Source organism: Fukomys damarensis, unplaced genomic scaffold, assembly GCF_012274545.1.
Source record: "Fukomys damarensis isolate Sample0158 unplaced genomic scaffold, DMR_v1.0_HiC HiC_scaffold_38, whole genome shotgun sequence".
NCBI classification, from domain to species: Eukaryota; Metazoa; Chordata; class Mammalia; order Rodentia; family Bathyergidae; genus Fukomys; species Fukomys damarensis.
Genome location: NW_022900950.1, coordinates 3,106,010 through 3,133,845, shown reverse-complemented (window position 1 = coordinate 3,133,845; position 27,836 = coordinate 3,106,010). Strand labels below are relative to the sequence as shown.

Here is a 27,836-nt window from a genome sequence, read left to right as displayed (position 1 = left end):
GTAAATATTCCTTGTCTGGGGAACACACTCCATGAGGTTCCAAGGATTCCGGGGTGGTTGATTATTTTAGACTTAAGTTTTCCACGATCAGAAATTTACCTAGTGTAATTCTAATGTGCTGTGCCTCACAGATAGTGTTTTAAATCTATGCAAGCAGATATATACAAAATAAAAATGCTTGCATGTGTAAGTATGTTCACAGGAGCACTGTTCAAAATAGCCAGGATTATTTGAAAATTGCCTAAGTGACCATGGGCAGGAAAAATAAAGTATGGCCTTGTCACTTACGGAATGTCAGAAAGCACTAAAAATGTGCTGCAACCACATACAACAATATGAATGAATCTTAACAGGATATGTGTGAAAAAGCAAGTTCCAAAGATTACTTACAGCATAAAACCCCTTGCCTTAGTTACTTTCTCATTGCTGGGACAAAATAGCCAGCACAAACAAGTTAAAAGAAAAGAGGTTTATTTTAGTTCAGTTTTTAGACAATTCAGTCAGTAGTTGCCTGGCTCCAAGGCAGGGCAGGCAAGAAGTAGAGAGCAATCAAGAGAAGAAGGAGGAGGTAAACCCTTTCAGGCCATGTACCCAGTTACCCACCTCCTCCCCTAGGCTACACCTCCCAACATCACATTTAGCTATAAACCTGTCAGTGGACCAATCCATTGATAAGTCTCACACACCCATGATTCAATCACCTCCCAAAAGCCCCACCTACGAGCACAAGAGCCACTGGGGGACATCCCGATACAAATTAGGATACACCTTGAAAGTGAAAAAGTAACTTAAAAATTCATTTCATAGGCATAGAATGATGAAACTGTATACAAAAATGCAGAACAGTGATCACCTTAGTGTGGAGAGGCAGGGAAAAGAGAGAGACGAATAATACATCGGTAATTATTGTCAATGCTTCAGATAAATATTTGCTAGCTTACTGTATTATGAAACATTCATAATAAATCAACATTGAAGTATTGGCAGAAAAAAAGATTAGTATATGGTGAGTTTCACATAAAAATATAGTAGGATTTGCAGTTTGGGCAAAATAAATAACAAAAGCTTGTCATAAGGGGCCATGCCCCAAGATCTGGCCCTGGCTGTGTCTGACTATGCCTCACGTTTAATTTATCCTTTTCTGAATTCCTTGGGAACCATCTCTCTTCCAGTTATCTATCCCTAATTGCATTGGATATTTCCTGTAACTTTATTTTGTTTCTCCTCTCTCTTCCCTGTATAATGTCTCCTGTAGTGCAAACATCCACTCTCGTTTCTCCAACTGCCTTGCTAATAATGACTTGTAGGTCCCTCCATGCAACACTAATATTCCAGCAGCAGTACAATCCCAGCTGCTCACACGGTAACTCCTCCTGGAGTTGGTTTTATCGAAGTCAGCCACCAGATACCATGAACTTTTACTTAAGCCCTCTGTATGCTAATTCCCTCACCTCTGAAAAGAGGAGTCTATTGATATAATTTCTGAGCTTCTTGCTGTTTCTAAATTTCTATGAATTTATGAATTATTGACTTCTTGATAAGACCTTATTATGGCTTATATCTAAATGTCCCCCCCAAACCTCATGCAGTCATTTTTAGAGGTGGCTGGATCTAGAGTGTGTGACTGATTCAATGCTAGGCTCCAGGGCACTAGGATTAAGGGTGTGAGTGCTCCCACCTAAGACTTGTCTGGGACATCACTCTTATTCTAGGTTTATCTTCACTTATTTCTACTAGTGTGCTTACTCCCAAGCCAACAGCAAAGTTTTCATTTATTTTTTAAAATATCTTTCAGATTTGCCCTATTTTATCTATTTCTCTGGTTTTGCCTTAATCTCGGATCTTTTTGATAATTTAATTACTTTTAAGCCGTTCTAACAAGTTATCTTGCCTTCTATCCTCTCCTTTTTTCAAGCCTTTCACATACCACTTCTTGGAACTACTTTGTAATAGTTATGTCATACCAACTGAAGAACTCATGATTACTTGTCACCAACTAGTATAACTTAAACTACAGTGAAATCGGTTCATCAGTGTTACACAGATAAGAACATTCATTCCTGCTTCTAAGCCTTTATTTATGTCAGTTTCTCCTAAATATGATGAATTCCCTCTTTTCTCTTTTTTTTCTACCAATAATGTCTATTTTTCAAGCACCAACTAAAATTCCACCTATCTACAGCCTTCTCCAATAACTAAAATTTCTGCTAAGGCTTTCTGTTTTCACCCAAAGTAACAGTCAAAACATGTTTATAGGTAAGTTATTATTTATTACCTTTTACTTTTCCAGTCAGGGATGTAGCTCAGTGGTGCCATGCCTGTCTGGCAAGCACAACATCCTGAGTTCAATCCCCAGCACCTAGGAAAAAAAAAAAATCAACCTGGGGCTGAGGATTTAGCTCAGTGGTGTCACCTGGCTGGCAAGCGCAAGGTCCAGAGTTCAATCCCTGGTACCCACCTCACCTAAAACAAAAAATCAGCTGGTCATAGCTTTTACTTTTTCAAGTTATTGGGACTTTTAAAAATCTTTCAACTGAGTTACAATACTTCTAAAGACAGGAAACATACCTAAAATTTTTCTTGTAGTTCCCATAGTATTCAGTAAATACTAAATTCTAGAATTAAAAGTGTGTATAACCTTTAAAAAAATCAGTATGTATGGAAATATATTCAATTTAACTTGTATTGAGCACTTATTTGAATAAGGCACTAAAAGAGATATGGAAGCCTTACAAAGCTGACCACATAATTCTCCACAGAAAGCTCAGAATCTGTTGAACTTGGAGTAATACATTCTATTGCTTTCACATTGTTGTCTCTAACAGAGATACAAACTTATGTGCAATACCATTTGATGTCCCTAATGGGCAGCTTTGCAGCTACAGTAGTTCCACCTCCAACCCGCACCATAATCTGTGCTTTCAGTTTTCACAACTTCAGTTACCTGAGTCAACTATGATCTAATAATATGAAATTTAAAATTCCAGAAGCAAATAATTCATATTTTAAATTGAATGCCAGTCTGAGTAGCATGATGAAATCTCATGAAATCCTGTTCCAATCTGCTCAACATACGAATCATCTTTTTGTTCACCAGTATCTACTATATATGCTACCTGCACATTAGCCACTAAGTAGCTGTCCAGGTATTAGAATGGACTGTCATGACATCACAGAGCTTGTATTCAAGTAACACTTATTTTACTTTATAATGGCCCTGGAGTACAAGAGGACTAATCCTGACAATTAGAATATGCCAAAAAGGAGCCATAAAGTGCTTCCTTTAAATGAAAAAGTGAGAGTTTTTTACTTATTAAGGAAAGACAAAAAAAAAAGTATGCTGAGTTTGCTAAATTTTACGTTAAGAATGAATCTTCAGCCAGGTATGGTAACACACACCTGTAATCCCAGTATTTGGGAGGCTGAGGTAGGAGGATCATTCAAGGCCAGCCTGGGCCACACATCAAGAGCTCCATAGTGAAACTCTCTCTCAAAAGAAGAATTTTCTATCTGAAAAATCATGAGGAAGAAAAAAAATGTGTGATAATTTGCTGCTGCACCTGAAATTATAAAAATTATGGCCATAGTGCAAGCAGGATGAGTACTTAGTTGAGATGGAAAAGGCAAATTTCAGCTCATCCTCTCTTTTACCTCTAAATCAGACATGATAGTTTAAAGATTTATTCAGTGATATATTTATTCAGTTATATTGTATTTGTTTTATGCTGCTGTAACAGAATTAAAAATTTTAAAACATCTTATTGAATTTATTGGTACTTTTTAGGTGTACAGTACAGTTACATTCATCATTGGGCTCTTGTACCTTTACATGACAGGTCTTGGTTCTCATTTTTCCCCTATACCACTGCTCTCCCTTCACCCCTCCACCCTTCCCTATTAACAAATACTTTGTTTCCATTTTTTCTTGAGATTTGGTGATTTATAAAGAACACAGATTTATTTCTTCCAGCCTGGAGGCTGGGGAGTCCATTCATTATCAAGGCATCTTCCAGGCTTGACCTCTTTGTTGCCCAGATGGTGCCTTGAATGCTGTGCCCTCCAGAGGACAGGCAGAAGAGAAAAGAGCCAATGCACTCCCATCAAGCCCCCTGTATGGTTTATATCTACGTGCTGCCCTAAAGCCTCATGCATCATAGGGGGAGCTTTTGGGAGGTGATTGGATTGCCGAGGTTATAACTGACTTGTGGTTAGGCTCTTGGGTCTCTCTGGAAGAGGCGGGTCACTGGGGGCATGGCCTGAAGGGGTTTGTCTCCCTCTCCCGCTCTTCCTTTGACTCCATGTCCGCCTCTTGGATGCTGCGATGCGAGTAGCTCTTTCTCTGTTATTCTCCTCTGTGATGTTGTCCGGCCTTGGAGCCACCAGACTATGGACCGAAACTTCTACAAACTGTGAGCCAAAATAAACCTTTCTTTCTTTAATTTGTGGGCATTGGGCATAGTGTCTCAGTGATGAAAAAGGCAATTAAGGCTCCCTCCTTAATGCAGAATTAAACTACATTCATAGGGCAGAGTATCTAAACACCTGGAAGTGCTATTGCATTAGGGATTGTGTTATCGCACGAAGTTTGGAGAGGATAAAAGTATTCAAACCATAGTGCACATATTTAACAACTACTTGGCTCATCATTCCCCTTGCACTTAAATCTTTTCCTCTGGATGAATTTTCTTCTCCTGAAGTACACACATTAGAAATTATTTTATTTATTTATTTTAAGACCCTGCCCTTGTGAGGCAGATGTGGTGCCACTGAGCTAAATCCCCGGCCCAGAGATTATTTTATTAAGAGTTGTTTGTATGTAGGTCTACATGTGTCAGGTGCCATATAGCTGGAAACTTTTTCCAACTTATTCTCCTTTCTACTGTGAATAACTTTCTGTTTGACTCAGTTAACTAAACAGCTATATTTTGTATTTTATATTTTTAATTTTATTGGTACAATTTAGATTTATATAATGCTCACATTCATTATAGAGAATTTGTACCTTTGCATAGTATATCTTGATTTCTTTTTTCCCCATTTCCCTCCCCTCCATTCAATCCCTCTTCCCCTTCCTTATTTACAAAAGCCTCATTTGCATTTTTTCTTTTCTCATTTTTTTCTTTTTCCTTCCTTGCTTTCCCCTCTCATTTCTCTTCCTAGTAAGTGATATTTTATTTCATCTAGTCTATTATACACTTTTGTCCCTATTTACACTTTTAGTTTCTTACACCAGAGAGACAATGCAGTATTTATACATGAGTCCAATTTATCTCACTTAAGAGTATAACTTCAAGGTGCATTTATTTAGCTATAAATGTCTGGAGTTTATCCTTCTTTATGGCTGAGCAGTACTCCATTGTATAAAAAAAACCCCACATCTTCATTATCCATTCATTCGTGAATGGGTACTTGGGTTGTTTCTAAGCTTTAGCTGTTACAAACTGTGTTCCTCTAAACATGAGTGCGCATATATTACTGTGGTATGGGGCTGGGGATTTGGCTCAGTGGTTCCACCGCTTGCCTCAGAAATGCAAGGGCCCAAGTTTGATCCTTGGTACAATGCTTTTAATTCTTTTGGATAGATACCCAGAAGAGAAGTGGCTGAGTAAAATGAGACCTCTAATCCTACTTTTTTGAGGAATCACCACACTTTTCCACAGTGCTTGCATCAGTCTGCACACCCACCAACAATGGAGAAGGGTTCCTTTTTTCTCACATCCCTGCCAGCATTTGTTGGTGGTTGATTTTTTGATAGCAGTCATTCCTTCTGGGGTGAGGTGGAATCTCAGTGTTGTTTTAATTTGCATCTCTCGGATGACCAGTGATGTTGAACATTTTTTCATATGTTTATTTGCAATTGGTACTTCTTCATCTGAGAAGTATGTATTCATTTCAGATGCCCACTTTTGGACTGGGGTTGATTTTTTTTCAGTTCTTTGTATATTCTAGATATTAGTCCTTTGTCTGAGGAACTACTGGCTAGATTTTTTTCCCACTGTGTGGGTTGTCTCTTCACTCTGTTTGTGATTTCTTTTGCAATGCAAAAAGTTTCTTAATAGGGTGAGATCCCAGTTGATTCTTTGCATTATTTCCTGCATGGTCTGGGTTTTGTTCATGAAGTCTTTGCCTAACCCTATGTCCTCAGGATTTAGTGTTTCTCTTTTAATATTTAGATCTTTGATCCATTTTGATTTTAGTTTAGTGCATAGTGAGAAACATGGGTCTAGTTTGAGTCTTCGGCATGTAGAAAGCCAGTTTTTCCTGCATCACTTATTAAAGAGGCTATCCTTCTTCCAGTAGATGTATTTTGCCCCTTTATCAAAGATAAAGTGGCTGGGCTCAGGATTTAGCTTAGTGGTGCTGCACTTGCCTGGCAAGCGCAAGGTCCTGAGTTCAATACCCATTATCAAGAATAAAAAAAAAAAAAGATAAAGTGGCTGAGTGTGTTTGGGGTTATTTCTGTGTCTTCTAGTCTCTTCCACTGATCTTCAGGTCTGTTTTTGTTGTTGTTATTTTGTTTGTTTGTGGGTTTTTTTCTGCCAGCATCATGCTGTTTTTAATCATGGTAACTCTGTAGCATAATTTCAAGTCTCGGATCGTGATGCCCCCTGACTTGCCTTTGTTGCCCAAAATTGCCTTTGCTATTCTACATCTCTTCTGGATCCAAATGAATTTTTGGATTGTTTTCTCTAATTCTGTGAGATATGCTACTGGGATTTTGACTGGGATTGTAGTAAATCTGTATAATTATATTGGAAGCATGGCCATTTTCACTATATTATTCTTCCTACCCAAGAGCAAGGGATATCTATCCATTTTCTAATATCCTCTTTATCTCTTTTTTCAGAGTACTGTAGTTTTCAAGGTAGGGTATTTCAATTCCTTCATTAGAATGATTCTTGGATGTTTCTTTTTTTTCTAATGTTATTGTGAAAGTGTTGTTTCCCTAATTTCTCTCAGTGAGTTTAGTGTTCATGTAGAGGAAGGCTATTGACTTTTGAGTGTTGACTTTATATCCAGCTATGCTACTGAATTTGGTTATTGAATCTCATCATTATCAAATCCATTGTAGTCATCTCCACTGCCCCCATAGCCACCTCCACCATGGCTGCCACCAAAGCCACCTCAACCACTGAAGTTTTCTTTGTCATGGCTACCAAAACCATCTCCATGATCACCATGGATATTTCTGGAACCACTTCAAACTCTTTGGCTAGATGAAGCACTGGCCATCTGCTGCTTCAACAGGGCTTTCCTCACTTCACAGTTGCAGTCGTTCACAGTATGGGATTTCCAAACGACAGTCTTAGTCACAGAATCATGGTCATCAAAGGCAACAAAAGCAAAGCCCCTCTTCCTTCTGCTGCCTCAGTCCATCATGATTTCAATCACTTCAGTTTTTCCAGCTGTTCAAATCATCGTGAAGGTGATGTTCTTCAGTATCTTCTTTAATGCCACCAACAAAGATCTTCATGGTTAAATGAGCACCTGGTCTTTGAGAATCTTCTCTGGAGACACCTTTCTTTGGTCCCACAATTCTTCCATCCCCCTTGTATGGCCCTGCATTCATGGCTGCACCCACCTCCTCCACAGTGGCATAAGTGACAAACCCCAAGTCCCTGGAGTACTTGGTGTTCGGATCTTGCATTACCACACAGTCCCTGAGTGTCCCTCATTGCTCAAAATGGCTTCTCAGACTCACATCTGTTGTTTCAAAGCTCAACCCTCTGATGAAGAGCTTCCACTGTCATTCGGGCTCCTTGGAGACATGATTTAGACATGACGGCAGTCGGAAGAGAGTCTAACAAGCTTCCTTGTGGCATTCGTGAGCAAAAAGATTTTTTTTTTTTATTTTTTTTTTTTGCATTTCTTTAAGCTCTATCTTGGTCATATATTGTTTTCAATTTCCCCCCAAAATATCACAACTTGGATTACTTCTTTATATCTTTGTCTTGGTTATTTTTCTTGTTGCTGAGTCAAAATACCTGACACTCAAAGTTAAAGGAGAAAAGGTTTATTTGGCTCAAGGTTTGTGGAGGTTTCAGTTCATAGTCTGCTGGCTCCAAGGCAAGATGGTAAGCTCTACAGAGAAGAAATGGCTTATGGCAGGCAGAAGGTAGCAAAGCAAGCAAGGGACAACCACAGTTCTTTTTATCTCGTATTTTATCCAGGCTACTTAAGGGCAGGTAGCATTCACACTCTTAGTTCTGGTGCCCTTGAGCCTGGCATTACACCATGAATCAATTCCAGCATCATACACACACTAGATCCAGCCAACTCTGAAAAAGCCCCCACCTGTGACCATATCAGGCTTTGAGGCGACATCTAAACACAAGCCATAACAACTTTTAATCATGTTTAAATTCTTGTTTCGTGGTCTTAAGCTGGTAGCTGTAGTATCTGAAGCTACTGGGAATCACCCATGCTGTGTTTTGTCTTTGCAGATCCTTGCTTGTGGTGGCTTTCCTTCCCCCCACATGTGTTTTACTGTTTTTGATTGAACTCCTCTTCGGCAAGGCTTTACTGTGAGAATCTTGTGTGGATCGGGTTGAGGGTATGTTTTTCCAAAGCAGTTTTTCATCTGCTTCTATTGGACAAACATGGTTTGTCACTGGCTTCTTCTGATGTTGATTTCCAGGGTGAAAGATTCCTAGAACACTCAGTCTAAATTTAAATCAAAACTTACACGAAGCTTTTCCTCCCTCTATCCAGAGCCCAGGCCAAGACCACAAGCTTCCTTATCCTCTCTTTGAGTCTATAGTTGATTTTATTTCAAGTGGAGGTTGATGCCATTACTGATCCTGGCTTCATGCCTGAGTCTCGTTCAACTCTTTGCTTTACTAGAATTCAAAACCTCATGTCCTGTATCCAAGTGGGTTTTCATAGGTCATATTAAGTCCAGAAACACCCCCTACACACACACACACACACACACACACACACACACACAATTTACCAGAATATCAGCTAATGCTCTTTTTTAAAAGGCTCTTCTTGCCTCTTAGATTTACATTCTTGGGATTTATTTTCCTTTATTTTAAGCCCAGCTGTGCATTTTATACCACTTTGGGGAAGGATCTTCAGGTTGTCTCATCTGCTTTATGCTATAATCCAAAATCCAGCCCTACTGTTTTAGACCTGTATCTTGCTTCTCTACCAACTCCCTTGGACTTGCATTTTAGGGTGTGCTTTTCTTTTTAAGCAACCTTATGCACGACTCAGATTCTGTATTTCTTCCTCCATTCATATTACTGCCTCATCTTTCAAAGATCCTGGCAAGACCATATCTGTACTTCTGCCTATTCAGAAGGAATTATTGACAACAAGCACCTCCTACCTCATTACCTTATATACAGTGTCTTGACTTCATACGCATCTTTAAATTGTCTCTAGAATGACTTTTCCAAAGCCTAGATCTCATGCATTACCCCCTATATAAAATCTCTGCACCAAATGAGCTATATTGTTCCCCAAAAAATTAATGTCATAAAAGTCACAAAAAGGCTGTAAAAATGTTCTACATTAAAATACTGAAAGACATGACAACTCAGAGCAATGCTTTATCACAGACTAGAACCGGTGCTAGTAGAGGAAATTGCTATAAAAGATGTTACTGCTCCAACTTGAAAGCCTGGCACATTAACTGCAGGTTAGACAGGCAGTACTATATTAGGGTTAAATTTACTGAAGTTGATAACTCTTCTGTGGTTATGAAGAGAATAATCCTATTTTTAGAAAAAGCAGAGATCTAAGAGGGTATGATGATGTAGTCAATTTACTTTCAAATGGTACTGAAAAATTTATATGTGTGCATATAAATATGCACTGATACATGTATGTATAATGAAAAGAAGAGAAAGCAAGATCAAATAAAAAGCAAATGTGACAAAACATTACCAATAGGTGAATCTGTGTAAAGGATATACAAGCATTCCTTATACTATTTATACTTGCAACTTTTCTGCAAATTTGAAATCATTTACAAATAAAAAATTTTAAAAAGCAAAAATACAAGTCCTACTAACAACCTGATTCTGACTCTTTTCTGGCTGCACTGTGCCCCCTCCTACATCCCAACAAGCAGCCCAATGTTTCCCATTCCCCAAACAGAGCACACCTCATCGTCTTTGCACCTGCAAGTCCCCACATTTAGAATACCATGCAGCTTCTTTACTGCTCAGAAATCCCTTATTTCCCCAGGGTGCAGTTCAAAATGATCTCTTCCATGACATTCTCTGAAAAAGTTGTTAGATAGCTTTTGGCCAAAATTAAGATACTTAGAAAGCTAGAAAGAAAGAAACAATTCACTTCATTTAAATTAGAAATGTGAAAAATAAATTCTGGCCAATTTTATCTTGCAACATTTTTGGCTAATTTTTACAAATATCTGATTGATTTAGTGTATATAGCTTCAAAGTCCTCATCCAACGTGGAACTTATATTTAAATCTTTTACCATGTTAGAATATGTTATATGTTATAACATCTTGCACATCTTATGACACATCATGCTATGTCATAATTATTTCTTCAGCTATTGGTTTCACCAATCACAATGTAGAACAGGGACTAACATCTTCATCTTTATATCCCATCCAACTCCAACTCCTGGCAAGATGCCTAGCATGTAGTGGGCTTTAACTAAATTGAATGGTCGTTGTATAAAATAAACTAATTACCAAATTTAATTTTAACATGCATAAACATACAACTCTGAAACTCAACATTACCATCATCCTAGCAAACAAATGGCAAATGTTTAGCTAAAGTGTTTTTACCAGACCTGCTTTTCCCATGGACAGTCTAATAAATAGAATCTACTTTCCTCCACTTCTCATCACACAAAATGACGTGTAATGCTTGGGTGAAGAAGTGGCTATAGGCTTACACAGTCAAACCTTTCAACAACAAATTTACATAGAGCCAAATCTAGTTAGAGTTGGAATTTGAAAATCCCACCAGACGCAAAGCAATTTGTAAGCAACAAAATTCCATTTCATATCTACTTGTCTCTGGTTTCTTAGACTATGTTTTAAAAATACTTCTGTCTGTACATAAATCAGTCTTTGAACAAACATCAATATCTGTGGCTACATTTGCCAGATAAACGTGTGTATTTACCTGCCTCTCTGTTAAGAAAATAAGTAATTTTATCCTTTGAATTCATAGGACAAAATGTTAATGGATATTTAAATACACACCATCCATGTATTAAGTTTTGTAGAGAATAAAGGAAAGAGTTTCTCCTAGGTTTTAAGTTAAGATTAAAATCAAGTAAATTCATATGTTTATGGCCTTCACCATTGAAAATGTCACATGTAACTTTCCCAAATAAAATTTAAATCTTAGCTAAGAATACATTAGTAGAGCAGCTGTTTCCTGAAATTTTAATGTTTGAAGAGGTGGGGAAAATGCATTTTCTTTCTTCATGTAAAGATGGAATTAAATAATGAGTAATAATTTTGTTTTATGTTACAAAGCTACAATGTTTTGACTAATATTGTGCTTTAGTGCAATCTGAAGCCTGTATATTCTGATATTAATTTACCCATCTGAGGCACGGTCTTTGTAAGTAACAAGTCTACATTTTTGTTCCATTGGGTCCTAAGACTCTGCTTCATGCTACAATTAACAACCTTTGATTTTTTTTTTTCAGGATACCTAGTTCTTTTCACAATTTAAAAATTAAGGATATGCTGCAACCATAGGTCTTGAATTATAGAACTTAGTGAACACATTCAATACAAAATCTTCCAATCTGCCATTAGGAGGTAATGAGGATATGCTGTTAACCGAAAAGGTTAACAATATGCATTTAAAGATCCAGAGTAAACTCTCAAGTCCTTGACTTTTCATAGTTAGCGACAGCACACTATTTTCTCTCCCCTTTCTTCATTTCCCCTTTGCCCCACATAAGACATTTAACCCTGAAACTAGATATATTTCCTGGAAAAGAAGAGAATTAGAGCAACCATAACTGTGGGTTTTGGCTCCAGAAGGCAGAGTCTATGATTGAAATTCATAGGGATAACAGGATCAACTCAAGAAAAGACTCTGCAATGTAAACAGCCAGAGGATAGATTGGGCTGTTGGAGTCCAATGTCCTTCCCATCAGAAGACGTGGTCAATGGAGCACAGATGATTGCCACGGGGTGATGACTCTATAGTAAATCAAAGCTTAAGATTCTATAATTCTGTAATATTAGAGATTTAATACTGTTGTTATTCTTGGTACTAAGTCTCACCTGATAGCTTTTCAGTAGAGGAGAAGGTATCATTGGAGATATCTGTTTCCCAGTCTGCAGAATAAGAGGATTTGATGATTTGTTCTTTTATTTATTTGTTTATTTATTTGGATACCGGGGCTAGAACTTGGGTCCTTGTGCTTGTGAAGTAGGCGGTGGGACTACTGAGCTAAATTCCCAGACCCTGCTCCTTACATTCTAAGTCTGGTCACATTCTGCATCCATAAAGTGTGGGCCACTATGTACCTATCTTGGTTAGCAGGTAAAAAAGTTAGCAAATGGAAAACATTTTCTGGCCAAATTTGCAACTGTAGCAATCAGTTCATTTTTTACTGATTCATGTTTAGTCCTTACAATTGCTTTTATGGCTGAGGGGAAGTGCCATACAACTGAAATAATAAATAACTTCCTAAATAATTTATATTTATTAATCCTGTGACAGAACTTCTAGCTATATTTTGTCATAACTAAGTTAAAAAATAACAGGTAGCATGCAGCTCTGGCAAGTTTTTAAAAAATTGAGGATGTGTCATAACTAAACTTCTTGAATTCTGGAGCTCAGCATTTCTATTTGATATAAGCTCCTCCGATCTACAGTTAGGGACTGGTGAAGATATGCTTTTGACTCAGAAAAGTTGGAAAATTGCATGTCACTTGCAGATTCCTGGGATCACCATACCCCAGGCTTCTCAAGTAAATAGTTGAAACTCTATAGATTACCAACACTCCACTCTCTGGGACTAGGTTAATTAATCTTCGACCTGTTAGGTTCTTAAAACTTCATGTAGGGTCCATCTGTCTTTTGGATTCTTAACATCTAACTCTGAGGTAGCCAATATTCTGGCAGGTTGAAGACAAAGCTTCTGAGACCAAGCTGTACAAGGGCTGAAAGGACTACCTTTGGCTCACAAACATCCCCCGTAGTGGTGCGTACAGAAAGTCTTGCAGGACAGCCTCAGCTCAGATTCAGCGAGCCCAGTCCCCCTCCCATGCGACAGTCACTCCCAGGCCTGTCCGTTTATTTTGTCAGGTACTGCTGGAATAGCAATGCACATCAGTCATCAGCCCCCCAGCACTGACGTCCCCGCTGCTGTTTGACTGTGTCTGCTGCTCCTCTTCATCTGCCTAAGCCCTCCACGCCTTGTGGAACGACTGTGGCTGCAGATTCCATAAACTTCCTGCTTTCTGAGCAGTGCCTTCATCTTGCTTCAACTAAAACTAAAACCTTGCTCCTACGTGTGGACACTACTTCTCCTATGGGTCTCCGGAGTGGTGGTTGTTTATTCTCTCATACCAGGTCCCAAGGAGGGTGGTGATTCCTCGTCTCCTGCTGCCATTCCCAGACCCTTCCTCCACTACAGCTTGCATCTCGCTTTTCTGAGTCAGTGTCAGATCATCTGATAATCTCCTCTTCCCTGGTAGGGTTCATCTCTGGGCCTCCCATCCAGTCTCTGAGGCTGCTCCTCTCATAGCGAAACCCAGTCAACCTTGCAGTGATTTCAGAATCCAGAATAGACCCTTATGATAATCCATCCTCTAGGTCTCGGCTTTCTCATCTCCGGTGACCTTCACCTTCTCTCCCTCTCAATTATCTAGTTTTGGTATCATATTTGGACCTTATCATCCTGTGCAACTGCTCTACAGAGAAAAATCTCTGACTCAAACTTCCTGCTCTCAGCTGGGCATGGTGCTGCACACCTGTAATCTCAACACTCTGGAAGGCTGAGACAGGAGCACTCAAAGTTCGAGCCCAGCCTGGGCAATTTAGTAATTTAGCAAGACCCTGTTTTGAAAGCCAGGTGTGGTGGCACTTGCCTGTAATCTCAGCACTTGGGAGGCTGCGGCAGGAGGATTGCCACAAGTTTGAGGGCAGCCTGGGCTACGTAGTGAGACACTGTTTCAACAAAACAAAACAAAACAAAAAAGAATTGGTCTTAAAAGGTAGGAAAGGAGGGAGGAAGGGAGAGAGGCAGGGAGGATGGAAAGAAGGAAGAAGGAAGGAAGGAAGGAATCAAGGAATGAAGGGAGAAAAGAAGCTGGGCATGTAGTTCTGGGCCAAAGACCAGAGTTCAATTCATAGTACCACAAGAAAATAAAAACAAAAACAAAAAACCTACCTGCTCTCTGACCACACCTTCCTCTCCCTCAGCTTGCCCCTGCTACTATGACTATGCAGTGTCTGAATTAGGATTTTCAGTGCAGTGATCACCCTCCTCCCCTTTCTACCAATCCATCAGCCCCCATCTTTCATTTCTTTCTTTTTAACTGAGCTAAAACCCCAGATCTGTCATTAAAACTGCATTTCATAAACTAAACTGTGTCTCCCTCCACAGAGCCTCTGCACATGACATTCCCTAGGCCTCTGAGGCTTTGCTCGTCGCTTTTCTGGGTGATTCCTCCCATCATTTGGCTCTGCGCGTCCACAGGCCTTCCTGCCATGATGCCGGTTCTGCTGTTCTTGATACCCCCCAGCTGTGCCTAGGAAGTACTTGAATCACTTGAATGTGGCTAATGTGACTGACAAATTGAATTTTAACTTTTATTTAACTTAATTAAAATAATCACACATAGTGACTGCCTTTTCTAAAAAGTCACTATAACTCTTATGCCAATTTTTTCAGGGCACTTTGCCTAACTCCCCCTCTGAGTTCAGGGCCTCTGTCATGATTATACCACCATGGCTCTTATTGCAGCCTTCGTCTTAGGTCAGAATGACAGATTCATTGCAATTTATTTATTTATATTTGATGGCGTCCTGTTTGCTCACCACTGTATTCCCGTCATCTAGCCCGGCTCCTGGCGCACCAGAAATCTTCATTACTGTATGAATGAAAGAATGTTGAGAGGAGGAGAAGGTGTAGGTTGAAATTACTGCCAATTGTCTTCGGGGGCTAATTTCTCATGGCCCAAAGCAAGAGGATGGCCTCACAGGAGTTAGAGATGCCACATAGGGGCCACTCAACAGCCCACTTCCCAGGTGTGTGATGCGTGGCTCAGGGAAGCTCCTGGTCCTCCCAGAAGGTCCCGCCTCATTATCTGTCCAGGTGCCACAGCTCACCTGTCAAAGCCACATCCTCCTCCAGCAGAACTATAAGCCTGATAATTTATCCTAATATACTTTGGCTGCTACCGGTTTTTGGTAACTTCAAAAACACTGGGGTAATATATTTGAAAGTAATACACATTATCTCAGCACCTGATTTACTCAATTAAACATATGGCCTATATCTTAAATGTGTTTTTAAAACTTTATACATTCTCAAATTGAAAGAATTAAATGTCCCCTCTTTAAGGGTTACATAATCGAGTGTAGGCATGTAATTTTTATGGAAACAGATGCAATATGATCTAGAATATCCTAAAATATTCCGGCTGCATCTCCTGCTAATAGTCCCCTCAGGAAAAAAAAATTAACTTCAGGGAGATCCTTTCACATCTAAAAACTCAGTTTTTCCAGTAACCTTTTGAATGTCAACAGCTTTTGAGGACTTACTATTTTGCAGTAATTGCACTTTGAGCATTCAGTTGAGTGACAGAACATGTAATGAAGAAAGTTTCTGTAAACCCAGAAATATTCTGAAATTAATAACTCTATTAGTCAGTATGATGCATATATTTTTATTGTACAAACACATGCATCTTATTATTTACAATAGAAACGATGCTTATAAATAAACACACATTTGCTCCCCTACCTCAAATCTCCACCATGCTTCACTATGTCTCTCTATTTCTTTCTATTTGGTAATTCAGTATCTCAAAAATGAACACCATATTTAGAGTAGAAAATGGGGTCCATAAATGGGATAAAATGCAAAAATCATGACACGCACAGACACGCACACACGCACACACACACACTTGACAAGAGAATTATAGACTCTAGGGATATTCCAACAGTTTATCTGGTTTATTTCCTACAATAATGAAATTGTATCTAAATCATTCATAATATAAATGGCGGGATTCTTTAAGTGCATTCACTTACGAAACAATGCTACTGTTTACTTTGGCTTTAACATGGGCGAAAGAAAGTACAACAAGGCAGCAGGCTCTTTCCAGTTAAGATTTTACTATTGCTCACAAAAAAAAAAAGATTTAACTATTGCTATTGCGATTCTCAATGTCCAAAGCTCTCTGTTCTTGCTCCATTACTACAGGTCCATAGAGAAATAAAAAAATCTAGTCATTGTCTGTTTTACATCAGATGAGCCTTTTACTGATTCAAACACTTTTGTCCCAGGGCATTCACTGATGACATATTTATTCTACTCTTTTTATGATGATGGCTCATATGTTTGTTTTCTGCATACAAGTATTATCATTCTTAGAACTCTACCCCAACCCTACCTACTTGTGACCACAATGACACATAAGAATACTTCAAAAACTTCCCAATTTTAGGAGCAGCCTTACTTTTGTAAAGTATTTTAATAGAAATATACATTGTATTTATATTTCAACAAAAAATACATAGGCAACATCAAAAAGCAAACTTTTTTTGATGTTCCATATTAGAAATCTGCTAATAAATGTGGCTTTATCTGTAATTAATTTTCTTTTTTTTTTTTTTTTTTTTTTTATTGAGTTTATTGGTACATTTAGGGATACAGTACAGTTACATTCATTGTTGGGATCATGTACCTTTACATGGCAAGTCTTGATTCTCATTTTTTTCCCCTTACCTCTGCCCTCCCTTCACCCCCTCCTCCCCTCCCTATCTACAAACACTTTATTTTCATCTTTTCATTCTCTCACATTTTTTTCTTTTCCCTTTTTGTTCTTCCCCTACGTATCACACCTTCCCTACACCTTTAGCTCCTTTCCTCCCATTTCTAAATGTCAGTAATCTTATTAGAATCTTATGCATTGTTGCAGAATATTCACACCAGGGAAACTATTTGGTATTTACACATGTGGGACTTATTTATTTCACTTAGGAGTATATCTTCAATATGTATCCATTTTCCTATGAATGAATCTATTCTCTCGCTCTTTATGGCTGAGTAATATTCCATTTTATAGAAAAACCACATCTTCTTTATCCAGTTTCCAACGGATGGGCAAATAGGTTGTTTCCAAGATTTAGCTATTACAAACTGTGCCGCTATAAACATGGGTGCACATACTTCTCTGTGATATGATTCTTTTAGTTCTCTTGGAAAGATACCCAACAGAGGGATGGCTGGGTCAAATGGAACCTCCAGTCCAAGCTCTTTGAGGTATCTCCATATTGATTTCCATAGTGGTTGCACTAGTCTGCACTCCCACCAACAATGGAGGAGGGTTCCTTTCTCCCCACAACCCCGCCAACATTTGTTATTGTGTGATTTCTTGATAGCAGCCATTCTTTGTGGGGTGAGGTGGAATCTCAGTGTTGTTTTCATCTGCATCTCTCGAATGACCAGTGATGTGGAACATTTTTTCATATATTTTCTTGCTGCTTTCACTTCTTTGTATGAGAAATGTCTGTTCATTTCGGATGCCCATTTTTGGATCGGGTCTTTATATTTGGGGGGACTGATTGTTTTGAGTTCTTTATATATCCTTGATAATAGTCCTTTGTCTGAGGTACAGCTGGTAAAAATTTTTTCCCACATTGTAGATTGTCTCTTAGTTCTGCTAATGGTTTCTTTTGAAGTACAGAAGCTTTTTAGTAAGATGAGATCCCAGTTGTTGATTCTTTCTGCTAGTTCCCGTGCTACTGAGGATTTGTTCATAAAGTCTTTTCCTATACCAATGTCTTCCAGAGTTCTGCCTAACTTACTTTCCAGCAAGTTTAATGTTTCTGTTTTAATATTTAGATCTTTAATCCATTTGGATTTTAATTTAGTGCATGGCGAAAGATAAGGGTCTAATTTTAATCTGTGACAGGTTGATATCCAGTTTTTCCAACACCATTTATTAAAGAGGCTATCTTTCCTCCACTGAGGATGGTGAGCTCCTTTGTCGAAGATGAGGTAGCTGAGTACATCTGCATTTGTTTTTGTGTCTTCCAGTCTGTTCCATTGATCCTCAGGCCTATTTCTTTGCCAGTACCATGCTGATTTTATCACAGTGGCTTTGTAGTATAGTTTCAAATTGGGAATTGTTACACCTGGTGCCATGTGACTGTTGCCTATAATGGCTTTTGCTATTCTAGGTCTCTTGTGGTTCCAAATGAATTTTTGGATTCTTTTTTCTAGTTCTGTGAAATATAGTGTTGGAATTTCAATTGGCATTGCATTGAATGTATATAGCAGTTTCGGTAGTATGGCCATTTTCACTATGTTGATTCTTCCTACCCAGGAGCAGGGGATATCTTTCCATTTTTTTATATCCTCTTCGATTTCTTTTTTCAGAGTGCTGTAGTTTTCAGTGTAGAGATCTTTTGTTTCTTTTGTTAGATTGATTCCTAGATACTTCATTTTTTTGGATGCTATTGTAAAAGGAATTTTTTCCCTTATTTCTCTTTCTGTCTGTCTGTTATTTGTGTATAGAAAGGCTATTGATTTTTGGGTATTCACCTTGTATCCAGATACTTTACTGAATCTGTCAATTAAGTCTAGAAGTTTTTTGGTGGAGTTTTTTGGATCTTCAATGTAGAGTATCATATCATCAGCAAATAATGATAGTTTAACTTCTTCCTTTCCTATCTTTATTGCTTTAATTTCTTTCTCTTGTCTAATTGCTGTGGCTAATGTTTCCAGAACTATATTGAAGAGAAGTGGCGATAGTGGGCATCCTTGTCTTGTTCCTGATTTTAACATGAAGGTTTTCAGTTTTTGGCCATTCAATATGATGTTGGCTGATGGTTTTTCATAAATAGCCTTTATTAAATTGAGGTATAGACCATCTATTCCAATTTTTTGCAGGGTTTTTATCATGAATGGGTGTTGAATTTTATCAAATGCTTTTTCTGCATCTATTGAGAGGATCATATGGTTTTTGTCCTTGACTTTGTTAATATAATGTATTACATTCACTGACTTTCGTATGTTGAACCACCCTTGCATCTCTGGAATAAATCCGACTTGGTCATGATGGATGATCTTCTTAATAATCCTCTGTATTCTGTTTGCTAGTATCTTATTAAGGATTTTTGCATCTATATTCATTAAGGAGATTGGTCTGTAGTTCTCCTTTTTGGTTGTATCTTTCTCTGGTTTGGGAATCAGAGTGATACTTGCTTCCAGGAATGAATTTGGAAGTATAGCTTCTCTTTCAATTTCATTGAAAAGTTTGAAGAGTAATGGTAGTAGTTCTTCTCTAAATGTCTTGTAAAATTCAGCAGTGAATCCATCAGGGCCTGGGCTTTTCTTTGTTGGTAAGTTTTTAATTACATTTTCAATTTCACTGATTGTGATTGGGGTGTTTAAAATGTTTTTATCTTCTTCGTTCAACTTTGGTAATTCATAAGTATCTAGAAATCTGTCCATTTCTTCTGTGTTTTCCATTTTATTAGAGTACAGGTTCTCAAAGTAGGTGTTCATGATCCTCTGGATTTCTTTCGGATCTGTTGTGACTTCGCCTTTTTCATTCCTAATTGCATGGATCTGAGCCTTTTCTTTCCTTTTTTTGATAAGATTAGCTAAGGGTTTGTCAATTTTATTTATTCTTTCAAAAAACCAGCTCTTTGTTTCATTTATTTTTTGTATCGTTTTCTTAATTTCAATTGCATTGATTTCTGCTCGGATCTTTATAATTTCCTCTCTTGTTCGAGCTTTGGGTTTTTCTTGCTCTTGTTTTTCTAGGAGTCTAAGTTTCATCGTTAAGTTGTTTATTTGAGCCCGCTCTGTTTTCCTAGTGTGGGCATTCAATGTTATGAATTTTCCACGTAGAACTGCTTTCATTGTGTCCCAAAGATTCCTGTATGTTGTATTGGCATTCTCATTTATTTGTAAAAACTGTCTAATTTCTTCTTTAATTTCCTCTGTAATCCATTGATTGTTTAGGAGAGTGTTGTTCAGTTTCCATGTGCTTGTGAAGTTTCTATAGTTTCTTGTGCTATTGATGTCTAGTTTGATTGCACTATGATCTGATAATAAACAGGGGATGACTTCAATTTTTTTGCATTTATTTAGACCTGTTTTGTGAGCCAGTATGTGGTCTATTTTGGAGAATGATCCATGTGCAGCCGAAAAGAATGTATATTCTGGTTTTTGGGGGTGGAATACTCTATAAACATCTATTAAGTCCATGTGTTCCAAAGCTTGGTTCAGTTCTATTATTTCATTGTTGATTTTCTGCCTAGTAGATCTGTCAATTTGTGATAGTGGGGTATTTAAATCCCCCACTACAATTGTATTAGTGCTTATTTGGTTTTTCATGTTACTTAATATTTGTTTTATATAGTTGGGGGCATTTATATTTGGTGCATATATGTTTATGATTGTCAGCTCTTCCTCTTGAATTGTTCCCTTTACAAGGATGTAGTGTCCTTCTTTGTCTCTCTTAATGAGTTTTGGTTTGAAATTTACTTTATCTGAGAATAAGATTGCTACCCCTGCTTTTTTCTGGACTCCTGACGCATGGAGAATTGTTTTCCATCCTTTCACTTTCAGTCTATGGACTTCCTTTTGCACTAGGTGTGTTTCTTGTATACAACATATTGTTGGATTTTGCTTCTTAATCCATTCTGCCAATCTGTTTCTCTTGATTGGTGAATTGAGGCCATTAACATTGATGGTTACAACTGATATATTTTGACTTATTCTTGTCATGTTTTTGTCCATTTGTTGACTCTTTTTACTTTTTCTCCCATCTCCTTTTAGTTTCTTGCCTTGCCTATTTGATTTGGTCTGTTGGGCCTCATGTTATTGTGAATTTCGTTGTCCTTTTCTAGGATATTGTTTAGAATTCCTTGCAGTGCTGGTTTGGTGTTCATGAAATTTCTCAGGTGCTCTTTGTCGTGGAAGTATTTTATTTCCCCATCTATTTTGAAAGAGAGTTTTGCAGGATACAAAAGTCTAGGTTGGAGATTCTTTTCTTTTAGGACTTGGAATACCTCACTCCAGGCTCTCCTTGACCTAAGGGTTTGTGTTGAAAAGTCTGCTGTGATTCTAATGGGCTTCCCTTTGCATGTGATTTGTTTCTTTTCTCTTACTGCTTGTAGTATTTTGTTTTTCTGTTGGATTTCTGGAATCTTGATTATTATATGTCTAGGTGTAGATTTTTTTTGATCGTGGCTAGTTGGGGTTCTATATGCCTCACTTATCTGTATGTCTAATTCTTCCCTTCTGTTTGGGAAGTTTTCTGTCATTAATTCTGTGAAGAGCTTTTTTATATCATTTGTGTTTTCTCCTGTTTTTTCATGAATTCCTATCAGTCTTATGTTATTTTTCTTTGTATCGTCTAGGAGTTGTTGGATTGATTTCTCATGATCCCTTACTGTTTTTAATAGACCTCTTTTTTCACGGTCACTGACTGCTATCCTATCTTCTATATCTGAAATTCTATCTTCGCAATCTTTTATTCTGTTTCGTACACTTTCAATAGAGTTTTTAATCTCCTGGATATCTGTTTGAATCTGTTTTATGGATTCCATTTCTTTCCTCTGTTGGGCATTCATTGTTTCCATGTCTTTCTTATGCTGAGTCTTCATGGCTTCTATCACAGTCTTGAGCTCATCTATTTTTTTCTCAGTTTCTGCTCTAGAGTCTCGAATCATGACTTCTATTTTGCTCATCATCTCTCTGGCTAGCTGGGAAATTATTTCTGATTTGAATTTTTCTAGAGCCTGATTGATCAATTTTGTTACCTCCTGTGCTATGGGTCCAGGGAGTCCTGTTGGTTCACTATCAGACTTTTCATCCTCATTTGTCCTACTATTTGCTATTGGTGAACTGGATATTTGTTTTTGTGTCTTGCTTAAGTGTTTTCTCATTTTTATTTTTATTGTTGGGTTGTCCTTCTTTAATTTCTGGGTATTACTTAAATCTTCCTAATATAGTTGCGTTTTAGCTTTTGAGTTTCTAATGACTCATAGACATTCTCGTTTTCATAATATCAGAGAAAACAACTCTTTAAATCAATCACCACTCTTTGTCCCAATTGATACATTCAGCAGCCCAATAGGATCAGGCACAGCTTGCCAACTGACCACTTATGGTAGTCATTAATGTATCACCTTTAACTCATGTGAATTAGATTAATTTCAAGAAGCAGCTCATAGTATGTTTGCAGTGAATATTCTTTTCAATATGGCATCTTTACCATTTAGGATGGGGGGTTCGACTTAGAACAAGAGGATTAGATAAGTGAAAGAATTAGAGCAGGTTTGAAGTGAATCCAGAGGTTGTAGAATTACCTTACTATCTTTACAAAGCTATTAAGTTCAGGGGGGATAGAGAGAGTGCAGGAATAAGGACAGGAATATATCCCCTTAACAGTAACAGGCGCTTGCCTTCCCTTGAAGGTACAGAGCCATGAGTGAGGTAAAATGACTGGAGAAAAGAACATAAAGAGAAACCCGTCCTAAAAACAAAAAATAAAAAAAGAAGTCTGAGTTCTTCAGGAACTGGAATAAAAAGGGAGATGAGGGACACTATGGTGGAGCAAGAGACTGAGTTGGAGAGACAGGACAGAAAAAAGAAAGAAATTTTAGGGTGGAAAGAGGAAAAAAGAGACAAGAGAGAGGGAAAGAAAAAGAATTTGAAGGTCCTCTTTCAGGCTATCTCTGATCTCATATTATACCACATGCACAGTCATATGCGGAACCCAATCCCCTGGTTATAGCTAGCCAATGGCTGTTCCTCACGACTGAGACTGAACACAATCTACAAAGCCTAACTTTAGTTTCCTTACCCTCAGGGTTGAACTCCACTCCGTTCTATTACAGGTTTCCCCTGCCCTTTCTTTAAAGATGATCAAAGTTCGGAGCTCAGAAAACTACCCTTCATGGGAACCTATGCCTCTGCAGAGTTGGTCTAAGGACTGGCCCGATCAGGAGTTTTGAGAACGGGGGGGGGGGTCGTGTGGGTGTTTCAAGGGCGCCCGCGCGGCTACCTTCCTTCCTGGGTCTGTTGTCGCGCAGGCCGGGAGCTCACGCGCACGCCGCCGGGTGATCGCAGACAGGCAGGTAGGCAGGCAGCTGAAAAAAACCCCCTCTGGGGTCCTTGGGTCCTTCCTGGGTCTGTTGTCGCGCACCCCGGGAGCTCCCGCGCAGGCCGGGAGCTCACGCGCACGCCGCCGGGTGATCGCAGACAGGCAGGTAGTGTAATTAATTTTCTTATACCTATAAGCTTTAGTTCTAGAGCTTATGAGGCATCTTGAATGACTCATAAAAAACAGCTGCTGCTCTAGCACCAGTTTTATTTAGATTGTGCTGACTCTGAACTTCTGGATCATATGTTCACTTCTTTATTAATCGTGTAAACTCATGACCCTCTCTGTGGTCTCTATGCCAAGATTCTTCCTGTTCTTAGCCCTCTGCACACAAGTCTATTTTTACCTGTCTTCCCAAAGGAAAACACGCACTCTTGAAAAGTTTCACTTTGCCAAAGGACTTCTCTACCAATTCATCCTCCAAGTTGCACTTTGGCAATTTGATTAGTAGCAGCCTACCCAGATAACAAAATTCGTGTCCACTTTACTTTGCATATAACCAGCTTATATGACATGCCTCAGGAGGAGCTCTGAGCTACTTTTGATTTCTGATGTGGATTGTTAATTCAGATTCTTCTGTTAATTCAATAATTAATACTAATTTGGTACATATCTCAATGCATAAAACTCCTTTCCAAGATTACTCAGGCATACTAGGGACTCTGTTCATATTGTTGAAAGAATGAATGAATGAATCAACATATGGGTCATGGGTAGGTTATCAAAGGCTTATATGTTTTCCCCATAATCACAGTATTAGAAGGGGGAAGGTGCTTTCCACAACATTCTAGAAGACACTCTTTTAGTATCCCAAATATGAGGTCAACATGTAGCAAGAATAGTATTGCAAGAATAGTATTGGTCTGAAGCAGTATAAAATTTTCTTTAAGATATACACAAAAATCAAAGAGGATTTCTGATACTATCCCCAAATGCAGCCTATTACTATAAGATCAATTTGTCACACTACTTCTCTATTCTTCTCCATCCTCCTCAGACCAACACTTGAGCTGATTTAGGTATTTCTAGACCTTGGTACACACACACACACACACACACACAGAGAGATTAGATGATAGAAAGATTAGATAGATAGATAGATGATAGATACTTATATGTTGCTAATATCTGTGTTAGCTTTCAGTCGCTGTGACAAAATGCCTGAGATAGAAACTTATAGAGAGGGCTCATGGTTTCAGAGGTTTCAGTCCATGTCCAGTCGACTCCATTGATTTTGGGCCTGTAGTGAGGCAGCCTATCTTTGGTGGGATTGTGTGGCAGTGAAAACTCTCACCTCATAGTAACCAGTACGTGAAAGAAAGAGAGGGAGTGTGGGTCCCAATGCCTCCTCCAAAAGCACTCCCCCAATGACCTAACTTCTTCCCACTAGGCCCCACCTCCTAAAGGTTCCACCACCTCCCAACAGTGCCACAATCTGGGGACTAAACCTTCAACATATGGCTTTTGGGAACATTTGAGATTCAAACTATAACAATAGTGCAAGTTGAAAATGCATTTAGTAGATTTAACGTGCCAAACATCATAGCTTAAACAGCAATACAATACAGACTATTGTTTACCCTTATATTCATGTGGATAGCTGGGAACTGAGGTTTAGTACCTCTGCCCAACATCACAAGAGTATAAAGTACTTTATATGACTAGCTCAGGAAAGCATCAAGGTTCAAAATGAGAAATGTGGTTTTCAACTGAATGCATTTTTAATTTTATATCATTATAAAATTTTAAAAACTGTAAGCTGGATCATAGGAAGAGATCATATCTGTGTGTGTGCATTTATCTTGTCTGTAATGAAAACCATATGGAACATACAAAGTAACTTCTTACTCTGAACAGCTGTCAAAAGAATAATTTCCAAACAATTATTAAAATGCGCACAAGAATTTGCATTATGCTATAGTGGGTAATAATGGATTGAAAATGTTATCAATGTTTTCTATGTGGGGAAAACTGTATAACAATATAATAAAGATGACTTTGGGCAGGAAAAAGAAATAAACCAGATTCCTTATCTTGAACTGCTGACCTCTTTGTATAGCTGGCCAACATTTTTCACTTCATTTAATTTATTATTTTCTTAAGCTACATTCTTCATTCATAGCAGAATATGATAATAAAATGTCAGCATACTTAGAAAATATTTTTTATTTTATACAATAAATGCCTTTACCCATACATAAGGTTTGTGTCTTTGAAAATAAAGTACCTTATGATTAATATATTAGACTGATAAAAAATATATACAAACATGCACATTTCATCTTATTATAATCCATTTGAGAGTAAAATGAACAAACCTCTGTAGAGCAAACATATGTGCAATTCCCAGCCAATATTCACTTCTAAAGAATGTTAAATAATCAACTTCTAAAGTTAAACAAACCAAATTCTGATTTGGCCAAAGAACTTCAATAATCCCTTGGAATTTTTGGCTACCTCACATGTAAAATTTTCTATCTAGAATTTCAGAGCAATTAAAACTCTTAATTCTTTTTATCTCATGGCTGTATCTTTATTGGTTGGCAATTAATGACTTGACCTTTGACCAGTATAGAGAAAAGATACTTCTTTCTCAGATAATTGGTGATGACAGATGTCATTTTCCAGCCCTAAGATGGCAATGGTAATGCACCCCAATAGTCCTGGGCAGTGAACTTCTATACAGATAAAATCCTATTTAGTGGAAGAACATTTTCCATTAAGAAATTCCTTCCAAGAAGAAACAACTAGAAACTACTTCTTATTCTCTTTGCTTGGGAAAGCCTCATGGTTGGCCCTTTGTCCAAGCCCCACCACAGTGAACTTTCTATTGTATCACCAACTGGCCACAGTGGTGACAGAAGCCATGGGTCTGAGCCATGTCAGTGACTCCGCTTGCCCCAAATGTCTCCAAATTCCCAGGGCCACTCCACAGTTGTATGGCAGCTTCAGTCTGACTCGTGGGGAAGTCTCTCTGACTTCATCACTGCAGAGCAGGCAAGGCTTTGTAGAACATTCTTTTTCTGACTCTTTAAATAGTTCAAGTCAGGACAAGAAGACCAGGAGCTGGTTCCTAAGAAATGCAACCTCTTCAAATGTAGGCATTATCTAGGGTCCCTGATGCAGTCTTCTGCCAGCTTGCTGTGTGAAAACAATACATACAAAAAGATGAAGGACAACTTTGAGTAATTAGCACAGTACTCAGGACTAATGATAAGATTATTAAAGTTACACATCAGCCTACCCAAAACAAAACAAAAATTTCCTCTGAAAAAGAATTGATAAGTGTCATTGTCCAGTGAAGCATTTCTTTTCTTTTCTTTTTTTCCTCATTGAGCTTATTGGTACATTTTAGGTATACAGTACAGTTACATTCATTATTGGGATCTTGTACCTTCACATGACAGGTCTTGGTTCTCATTTTTTTCCCCTTGTTCCTGCCCTCCCTTCACCCCCTCCTCCCCTCTCCATTTACAAACATTTTATTTCCATTTTTTCATTTTCTCCTATTTTTTTCCTTTCTCTCATTACCTTTCCCCTACCCTTCCCACTTTCCCTACACCTTTATTTTCAAACTAAGTCCAGTGAAGAAGCTGGGCTGTGGGCCATAACTCCTACACAAACTAACCTATACTTCTTCTGTGCCTCTGACAGACTAGCCCAGTGACGAGTCCACGCTACTCACTGAATTTGGTTCAATACTGTTCACACTTACATGGCCACTGAGCTTGGGAACTAACTGCAGCTCTTGTAAGTGGAGATCAGGCCCACTCCATCGTGGTGGCGTGAATCTGCCCTTGCTGTCATGACCTGCCCAAGATTTCATCAGCGTCACCTCCAACTCACCCCGAGCACTCACTGGCAAGATGGATTGGCCAACAGTGAGAGCCTGGCAAAGGGCCAGCCTATTGGTACTAAAGCAATACCTGCCACAACACAGCTAGCTGGGCTAGACATTTATGGGACATGTCTGTCAGCAGGATAAGCAAGCAGCTCCTTTTCTGATGAGCCACAGTGGATGCAGGGTGGACAGGAGAGAGTCCTCAGGCATGTACTTCAGACAGTCCTGTGGAGCTGGGGGCTGCTATGAAACAACATGTGATGGAGATACCAACATGGCACCTTTGGAGATGGTGTGGCTCTGTCTCTAGCAAATCCTGGCAGGGAGAAGGAGACAGAGTGACAGTGCTGACCCGTGGTAAGGCTATGGGTGATTCATCAAGCGTAAGAGGCAGCTGGACAGGGACTTCTCAGCTCCCATCAAGACATGAGAGGCACTGTGTATGCACCTCTCCCTGCCACATATGAAACTCTGGACCCCATGAAGCTAGAGGCCTCAGGAACCCAAAGCCTCAAGTTAGACAAGGTTGAAGGTCTGACAGTGAGTTCTGTGGTGCAGCAACACCTACAAAGGCTGTAGAAGGAGGTGAGTGGGTCATTCTCAGAGCCAGGCCTGGGTTTTAAGGCAACTTAGATGTCTGAAACATACTTAGTGCTAGTAAATTTA

The 27,836-nt window shown here is 38.6% G+C and overlaps 1 pseudogene; it reads right to left on the bottom strand.

The window, feature by feature from the left end:
• Window positions 1–7,038: 7,038 nt before the first annotated feature.
• LOC104858612 lies at window positions 7,039–14,683 on the bottom strand (annotated as a pseudogene).
• Between the last annotated feature and the right edge of the window lie 13,153 nt (window positions 14,684–27,836).